We start from the raw sequence: 8,552 nt of genomic DNA on the forward strand, positions 1-8,552 counted from the left end.
TTCAGAGGGGTTTCTCTGTTTCACCTTGGTCCCCTTTGCCCTAAGGTATTACAGTTGCAATGGCAGGCCCCTGGGCCTCCACAACTGCCCCCTTTTTGTTTTCAAGAATGAAGGCTTCTGCCATGGACTTTTGCATGCGTTGAGCAAAACTGGATAGAATAACCAAGACAATGAATACAAGAAACAAAGCCCACAAAACAGTCTTGACTAAAGATGAAAGCCAGCCTTTCATGCCCCAGTCTTTCAAAAGTCCAGTGAGCCAGTCGTTGTTGTCTTTCATCTGGATCTTATTGATTTGATCTTTGAGCAGCTGGCCGCTCTGGTATACTGAGTCCTTATGTGAGAAGAGGTTGACATGCGTGGCCATGGGCAAGAAATTGTGGCTTGGCTGTGGAACCAGCCAGCTGAAGGCATGTGGCATAGTGAGGAGCTTTGCTGCTTGCGGCTTCCTGCTGCAGTGGCAAGAAAGGACAGCATCCTTTGACTTTAGCTAATTTCGTAGTGAGAGGAGGCTTGGGTGCCCTGAAAGTAAAGAGATAGGGCGATTGCCATGTGAAACTTAAATTCTGGTCCCACTAAACTTTCTCTTCTGTAAGGCAAGGGTTTGAAGTCAGCTTATTAGAAGAATCAAATATCAAGGCTAGAATACAGTTTTTCCAATTGTTAAGCGGTATATCGCAGTTAGTGGTGTCTGAGCTCTCTTGGTGTTGGTCTGTGTGGTCCACACTGCTTAGGAGATCTTCTTCTGTCCTTCTTCTTCTTTTCCAGGCTGCTGCTGTCTCTCTTAGGCTTTTGTTCTGTTTTTCTGATGGTGGCTCTGGTGTTTGCCTGGCCATTGGCAGAAGGGTTTGATGTTTTTTGCTGGGATCCATCTTGGGCGTGCTGCTGTAGAGACACAAGCGTATCCCCTCCCCCAAGTAATGAATGGGAAAGGGCCCATAATTTGTTTGGATTCAGGGTCTTTGATCAACACAGGTGGCTTTTCTTTTCACTGGCCTGCAGTCACATGAAATGCAAAATGCCTGATGACTGGGGGAGTTGGCTCCATAAATGAGGTGTTTAAAAAGTTGAGCACATCAAGGGCCGTGGCCTCCAATGGGAGATACTATGTGGACTCCCTGTCTCTGTTGATCAAGGATCCTTTGGATGGAAGAGTGGGCCCTCTGGACTATGGACTGTCCTGTGGCAGAGTGTGGTATGGCTGTGACATGTTTTGTAGCCCACTGGTCAGAAAACGGTTGGAATCAGTGGGAGGTATTAGCAGGACCATGATCAGTTTTAATTTCCTGTGGAACAGGGAAGGTGGAAAAGGTAAAAAGGAATGTTTTATAGCATCTTTTGATTTTTCACCAGCATGGGCAAAGGCGAAAACCGCAGCGTTGTCGGTGTGGATTGAGACGGGGATGTATTTTAGTCTCCCAAAAGGGGCTTGGTGTGTGATGTGAGATTGCCCGATCTGGAGAGTCTTTAGTCCTCTTGGATTGAGCGCAGCTCTGACAGAAGCAAAGGCACGTTGCTGACAATTTGGGCAGGAGTTTGCCATGGATCTTGCCTGATCTTGGGTAATTTTAAAAATGCTGAGCGGTGCAGGAATGGTTAGATGGTAGAAGTGGTGGCGGATCCTAGCCTGGTCAAAATCATTCCATAGGGCGGTTTGGACAACCATTGCTGGGGCATCTGCTCTAGCATTGCCTACTATAAGTGCAGGAAGGGTGGTATGAGACCTTGTGTGCATGATATAGTGTGGGTGTTGTCTGTGGGACAAAAGAGAAATGAAAGGGGAAAGCAAATTCTCTAGTTGGGGTTAGAAATGTCTTTGAAAATGGAGTTTTCGGCCCGCTGCACTAGGTCATAGACATCTGCGGAATCAGTGATCAAAGGAATAGGTTCTTTGAAAGTGGAGAAGGTCCTAAGGACTGCAGTCAATTCAGGAATTTGGGGAGAGCCCTGAATGAATTCAAGATCTGAGTCCCCTTGTTGGGTTGTGGGGTCTTTCCATGTAAAGAGTGATTGGTACCAGCTCCCAGAGGCAGCTGTGAAAACGGTTAGAGCCTTTAAAGATGTTTAGCTTTTTAGATGTTTGAGGACTAAATTGCGAGCCGAAATAAAGAGTTTGTGTTTTAGAAAATGACTAGAAATTTCTCCTGAGTAACTATCCAAGGTGTACTGCAGCGGTTCAGGTATTTGAAGTAGGCAATAGAGGTGTTCTCGAGTGAGAGGTAAGTATATATGTTCGCAAGATCTGTTCCTGCAAGGGGACACAGACGCGCTCTAGCTTTCCTGATTAGTTATGCAATAACTTTTTGGGGGGTTGTTATTGTTTTACTAGGTTGGTGTGATCTGAAACCCCATGCAATTATTATCAGGGGATCTGGGATAGTTGAGTTCCACTGAAAGCAATAATGCCTGGAATTTTGGACTTACAGCAAGGATTGCCAGGGAGAAAGGTAAATTAGGCTGGTGTCAGTGCGCCGGTTTAGTTTGAATTGCCTTGGCTACCTTTTGTAGATCTGCTTGGGCCTCCGGTGTGAAGGATGGTGGGGAATGGAGTTCTTTGCTGCCTTTGAGGAGCAGGAAGAGTGGCGCGAGATCTTGTGTGGTGACTCCCAGCAGTGAACGTAGCCCATTGATGCTTCTGCAGATTTGGTGGCGTTCTGACAGAGTCTTTGGGCTCTCCTTGATTTGCAGTGTTTGGAGTGTGGTGGTTCCCTCTGCGATTTTTAGGCAGCAGTGCTTCTTGGGGGCTGTCTTTTGGACTTTATCTTCTGCAATCTCAAAACCATTCTCTTGTACCGCAGTGATGACATCTTGTTGTGCAATGTCCAAAATCATTTCAGCTTCTGCACAAATGAATATATTGTGCATGTAATTCAAAATGGCAGCATGAGGATGTCTTTTCTGGATGGGTGAGAGAATTTGGGCTACAAAGCATTGACAAATCGTTGGGCTGTTCTTCATTCCTTGAGGCAATATGGACCACTGGTAGCTCTGTAAAGGTCCTTGTTGGTTTAGGGACAGAAAAGGGGAACCGGGAGGCATCATTGGGCTGCAAGGGAATGTCCAGAAAGCAGTCTTTTAGATCTGTAACAACTATCTGCCAATCTGGAAGTAACATGAAGGCTGAGGGCAGGCCGGGCTGGAGGGGACCCATGTCCTCGATGACCTTGTTGATTTTCCTGAGGTGCTGCAGGAGCCGCCCCTAGTCCTTGCCTGGCTTTGGTATGAGAAAGACAGGCGTATTGCAGGGGCTAGTAGATGGTACCATGTGGCCCGTAGACGGCTGCTCCTGCACGAGGGAGTGCCACGCTTTTGACTTTCTGCCTGGGAGGGGACACTGATCCACCCATATGGGATCCTTGGTCTTCCAGGTTAACTTAAGGGTGGCGCGCTGCTCAGTGGTCCCGGCTAGAAATACTGAGGTGTTGATAGGACCTCTAGCCTTGTCCCTGATGGGAACAAGAGATCTCCACCCCAAAGTGTTCTTGGTGCACAGAAGACAAATGATTTTACTGTAGCAAGTCTGCCCTCAGGACCTTCCACACAGATGGTAGCTGGACTCCAAAAGCTGGTAGAGACTTCCCCTGATGCTAAAAATGACCCCAGCAGCTGGAACCAGTGGCCATTCTTTTGGCCAGCCAGTGTGGGAAATCAGGGTGATGTCATCTCCTGTATCTAATAGTCGAGAAAGACATATCTTTCTCCCTTGTCATGACAAAGCACACTTCAGAAGGGGGCTATTTTGGCCCATAATCAGTGCCCACATCACCGTTGGATCAGCTGGTGGGGTGATCATGTCGGCTAGGAGGTAGGCTTGTGCTATGACTGTTCCTTTTGGGATGAAAAGGGGAGGGTCTGAGCATAGAGCCTGGAGAGTTCTGTCCTGCAAAGGTGTCAAGGTGACTTTCTCAGGTAGTCTCCTTGGTGAGTCCCTCCATCCCTTCCCTGGTGTCACTTCAAATCCAAATGTCTCCTGGCCGTTCTTCAGGCCCATATTTGCCTGCTGGAATGTGGTGAACATAAACATGGTGGATTTGAGTTGAAAAGGAGCTTACCAGCTGCCTTTGGGTTCCAGGGCAGAGCTGTCATTTGTCGAGTTCTTGTGTGGCAATCGAGCCATCCCGATGGGTCTGAGAAGGTTGATGTGCTGGTTCTCCACGACGGTGGGGAGAGGAGGGAGGAAAGGCCTTGCATTTGGTGTCATTGCGTGGGGCCTTTCTGTGGGCCTGTGTGGAGTTTCCCGAAGGCCATCGGTTTTGCTGGTGTTGGAAAGCGTGTTGATGAGGGGGGCAGTCAGGAGAATGTTTGTGACACCTAGAAGGTCCCTGGTAATAGCCTTTATTTTTAGAGCTGTCTTGAAAATGCTCCATCTCCCCACAGTTAAACAAGATCCTTTTTCATGACTACATCAGGGAAGACCTTGGCAGGCTATTAGCACCTCTACTAGACCCTGCCTGGTAGCCTTAGCTATGCTGGCATCACAGTGGAAGGATGCCCTAAGGGTGCATGCCTCGACCATTTGTGCTAAGGTAGGTTTTGGGTGGAGGGGTAGAGAGCATAAAATGTCTTCACAGGAGTTGCTAACATTTGTTTCAGGAAGTTTAGTAAGCAGTTCCTGCCTGGCTTTTGGATGGTCAACTTGCTTCTCTATTGCTTGTGTAAGGTGGTCAATAAATTTTCTAAAGGATTGCCCAGGTCCCTGCCAAATGTCTGTGAAGTCTGGAGTAGGTGGTGTTCCATCAGGTGTCTGCATGAGAGCTGTGGTTGTAGCTTTTATCTGTTCTAACACAGCTCAGGGAAGGTCTATTGCTTGATCCTCAGGTTTAGTGAAATTTCCCTCCCTGGCCAGATGGTCTAGTGTTAGGTGTGCCTGCCTGTCTACTCCAGCATAGTCTTTTAATAGTGCTGACTTTCCACTTGGAGCCCTTGGTTTAGTTCCTGTGGGGAATTTCATTCCTGAAACACGTGGGATTTCCCACTGCTGCCAGTGATGGTGATGCTTGGGGAGTGTGGGGCTTTGGGGGCAGCTGCCCGGGCAGGGGCTGAGCTCGGGGCCCTGTTGGGCCCATGGTCCCCAGCAGCAGCACCCACAGGGCCCAAAGCCCCCCGCCCCCTGCCCAGCAGAGCCTGTCCTGTCCGTCCTGCTGTCACCCGAGTAGGGGACAGGAGCCAGTGGCTGCTGCCAGCAGTAGGAATGTGGGCAGGGTGAGGATCCCCTGGCTGGCTTTTGTCTCTTGAGCAAGGCGGAGCCAGGGCAGTGCAGGGCAGGCCGGGAAGCAGAGCCCGGAGCCTTTGGAGGCTGCAAGGCTTAAACATCAGCCCCTGCAGCAGCCCAGATGCAGGTGCCACAGTTGCCAAGGCTGTCAAGGCCTTGAGAGCCCTGTGGCTGCAGCAGGAAGGGTGGCTGAAAGTTTCCTGCCTTGCTTTGGTGGCATGGCTGCAGGGGCCAGTGCAGTGAGAGCCCCCTATGTGCTGGTGACAGCTCAGCTCTTGGGGACGTGGCTGTGCCCCAGCCCAGGAGCAGCAGCAGTGGCCAGCGGCAGCAGTGGTGTCAGTGGGACCCCCTGTGCACAGGGACCCCCAGCCGCGGGGTGGCCGTGGCAGCAGCCCCAGGGAACTCTAGCCCCAGGATCCCGGAAGAAGTGGAAATCCCAACTATGCAAATGCTGCCTGTACCCAAAGGAATGACAAAGAGAAGTGAGGTTTTAAAAAGAGGCAGTATTTATTTGCCGAAGATCGGCAAACACGAGTATTTACAGAACACCTTTCATTACAACGATCCTTATAACAACAACAACAATAACAATCTACAGGATTTATTTACATGGGATCCTATGAACTAAAAGTCTTCGAAACATATTTACAGAGAACTTCTAACCACAGAACATATTTACAGAATTCTTCTACCGTTTCAAACATATTTACAGAGGCGTCACATCGGTGGCCATCATCGGCATCAGTCCTGGAAGAAAGGAAGCAGCAAAGCTGGATTCTGCTGCTAGCACTAAAACCAGCTGTGCTAACAGCAGGGCCCCAGGAGCTGGGACAGGGCTGGCAGGGCTGGTGTGGCCCCAGGCAAGTGCAGGGCAGGCCAGGGCTGGTGCTTGTGGCAGCACAATCCAGGCCCCCTGTGGGCAGCGTGTCCCTGAGCGGGGCCATCCAGCCCAGCCCCAGCCTGGCGTCAGGGCAGCCACTGTGTCTGTGGGCAGGGCATGGGGAGCATCCACGCTGAGCCTGCCCTGGCCCAGCCTGAGGCCGTTCCCTCTGCTCCTGTGCCTGTTCCTGGGAGCACAGCCCGAACCCCGGCTGTCCCTCCTGTCAGGGAGTTGTGCAGAGGCAGAAGGGCCCCCTGAGCCTCCTTTTCTCCAGGCTGAGCCCCTTTGCAGCTGCCTCAGCCCCTCCTGGGGCTCCAGCCAGGATAGAATCCTGGTGCTGTACAAAGAGCAGTGTACAGACCTGCCATAGGTGCCTTTGTCAGCACATTTTAAACTTTCCTGGCTACAGAAAGGCTCTGCAGCACTTGACACGAGTCAAGTCAGCAGGGACAGTGCCAATGTCCTTTGGCAATGCGTGCGGCCCGGCCCGGCCCGGCCCCGCGCTCGATGCCACGGTTGCCTGGTAACCGTGCCCGGGCCCTCAGCGTCTGTGCCGGCGCCGCGGCCTCAGCGCCAGAGCTCGGCCCTGGCTGCTCGTTCACAGCCTCGGCGCCTTTAGGCGGCTGCACTCGGCCATTGCCACGGCAGTTGTTGGCACAGCATTGGTTTCTGTCAGCCACTGCTGTCAATTGGCAGAGAATTGGTCTCTGTGAGCGACTCCGGAACTCGCAAAGCATTGGTCTTTGCGAGGGACTCCTGAATTTCCTTTGAAGGTAAAGATTGACTCAAATTGTACTTTCTGGTTTTGTCCCATCTGTGCTCTGAAAGAGAATGCCACAGGGAGATACAGGATGGTGGCATGTACAGCTGAGGGGATGAACAATAGATGGTCTACTGATGGTGCTTTTTGCTCACTGAACAAATGCAACATTTCCTAAGTACACTAGTCTATAGAGTTTTTCCTGTAGTGTTTATTTAAACTACTTATAGGTGAGTGAGTTCTGTTCAAATTTCAGTGGGTTGTTATGATCTGGTTATTAAAATTATTAAGGAAGTGCCCCTGAATTAAGGTGCAAAATGAGACCATCTGCCAAAGTGGATAGTCTGGATTTTATGTAACAGTAAATGTGAGGAAGAGAGAGGGAGAAAGAAATAGAAAAAGGAGGGGGGGACGGAGGTTGATGGGAAGGGGGCATGAAAGAGAGTGACAGAGACAGATTTAGTAGAAAAGATCACCATTCCATGGATCCCATCCCATCCCATTCAATCCTCTTCTGGTCTTCTCTGTGGTGAGGTTTCGCAAAATGTAAGACTCCAATGGATGAATGCAGATTTGGGCAAGGTGGGACAGCCCAGGTACCTCCCTGGGGAAGGGCAAGTTGGGCTCTGTCTTTTGCTACTTTCAAATAATATACATTGTTAGCACCAGTATATCCTTTGAGTCTGCCACGAATTGGGCTGTGGATTTTCGGATCTATTGTGCTACTTTGCATGCCATGCAGTCATCTGGTGCAAGGGCTCAGGAATGGCTCTGGGGGCACTTTGGGGGTCTTTGATGGGCTATGACACCCCCTGAGCTGCCCCTGATGGGAATGTCCCCTGGATGTGGCCTTCTGGGGGTGGGGGGTTTTAGAGCTGAGCCAGTTTGTGTGAGGGAGGATGGGTGTCCACTGCCCCTTACCAGAGGTTGTGCCACAGACCCAAAATTTCCTCCTGCCCCTCTGTTGATGGGAGGTGTGTGTGCAAACCTGGCCTCAGCAGAGGAGTCTGTGGCTGTGACTTGCCCAGCCTGAAGGCAGACAGAGCTGATTTTCAGGACAGCTGCTGGCTGTGGCTATGGTGTGGATCTATTTTTCTCCCTTGGCCTTGTTCACTTCTCCCGAGACCTGAGCTAATGGGGCAATAGTGTCACCTTTATCTTGCCTCAAGTTCCCATGTGGGCCTTAACTGCCAGTCTCAAGTTCCAGTCAGGAGGCATTTTCAGGGAAGGGTGGGCTTGAGTACTCTCAGCTTCTTTGTACAGTTTTGTCACAATTGGAAAAAAGTCCTTTGTAGCAATATTTAAGCCATGAGCCATAACATTGCAGTCTCTCCCAAGTCCAGTGAGGAGCAGCTGAGAGAGCAGGGGTTGTTTAGCCTAAAGAAGAGGAGGTCCACTCAAGCTGGTTTTAAGTAATATTTAAGCTACAGCTTTGTCTGTTCTAAGTATTATTAATGTTCAGCTTTTTAGCTCCAGATTTCAGCAAGATCCATTTTTGAATTGCACAAGGGAGCCATCTAGTCCAAATAAAGTCCAACTAGAGGCCTAACAATACTAGCTACTTATGCCAAGCAAGCACTTAGCTACTTTCAAATGATATAAAATGTTTAGCAGCAGTGTATGCCTTGAGTCTGCCACGCATTGGGTTCTGGATTTTCAGAGTTCCATTGTTGCTCCTTCCAGGTTTTGCTGAGGCCTTG

Source organism: Passer domesticus, unplaced genomic scaffold (genome assembly GCF_036417665.1).
Source record: "Passer domesticus isolate bPasDom1 unplaced genomic scaffold, bPasDom1.hap1 HAP1_SCAFFOLD_84, whole genome shotgun sequence".
NCBI lineage: Eukaryota > Metazoa > Chordata > Aves > Passeriformes > Passeridae > Passer > Passer domesticus.